Below are 542 nucleotides of genomic sequence, written 5' to 3'. Positions count from 1 at the left end.
GTTCGAAAAAATCGTCGGGAACGATTTTTAACATCCGCGATTTTTGCGGATGGCCCGAAGGGCGGAGGGCAGGAGCCCGGAGTAATCCCTCTTTCTCCGCCATATTCTTAAAAATGAATCCGAGCTGTTTCTGGTTTATTTTTAACATCAGCATTTTTTTCTGATGGCCCCGAAGGGGTGAGGGCAGAATGGCCGAATAATCCCTAATAAAGGGAACTTATAAATTGACGTATCTAGCATAAACCTAGATAATGCGTCCCTCGCAGAATATGCGCCTGTAGCTCAGCTGGATAGAGTACTCGGCTACGAACCGAGCGGTCAGGGGTTCGAATCCCTTCAGGCGCACCATACAATAAAAAAGCCTCTCCGTTTTTCGGTGGGGTTTTTTTATGTATTTGTATCAGGGAATTGTTCGCTACTCGGTTCGAAAAAATCGTCGGGAACGATTTTTCACGACCAAAGGGAGCCCGAATGGTCACCCACAGGGAAGTGGGCGATAATCCCTTCAGGCGCTACCATATTAGTATATAAAACAAACAGTT

At 46.3% G+C, this 542-nt stretch overlaps 1 non-coding gene across 1 annotated transcript; it reads left to right on the top strand.

Moving 5' to 3' along the window:
- Window positions 1-271: 271 nt before the first annotated feature.
- Window positions 272-345, top strand: Trnar-acg. Its single transcript has one exon. It is a non-coding gene; the product is annotated as a tRNA-Arg (tRNA).
- The last annotated feature ends 197 nt before the right edge of the window (window positions 346-542 follow it).

The sequence above is a fragment of the Priapulus caudatus genome, unplaced genomic scaffold (assembly GCF_000485595.1).
Source record: "Priapulus caudatus unplaced genomic scaffold, Priapulus_caudatus-5.0.1 Scaffold20694, whole genome shotgun sequence".
Classification (NCBI taxonomy): Eukaryota; Metazoa; Priapulida; class Priapulimorpha; order Priapulimorphida; family Priapulidae; genus Priapulus; species Priapulus caudatus.
The sequence above is the reverse complement of the archived record's forward strand: the minus strand, read 5'-3'. Positions and strand labels throughout refer to the sequence as shown.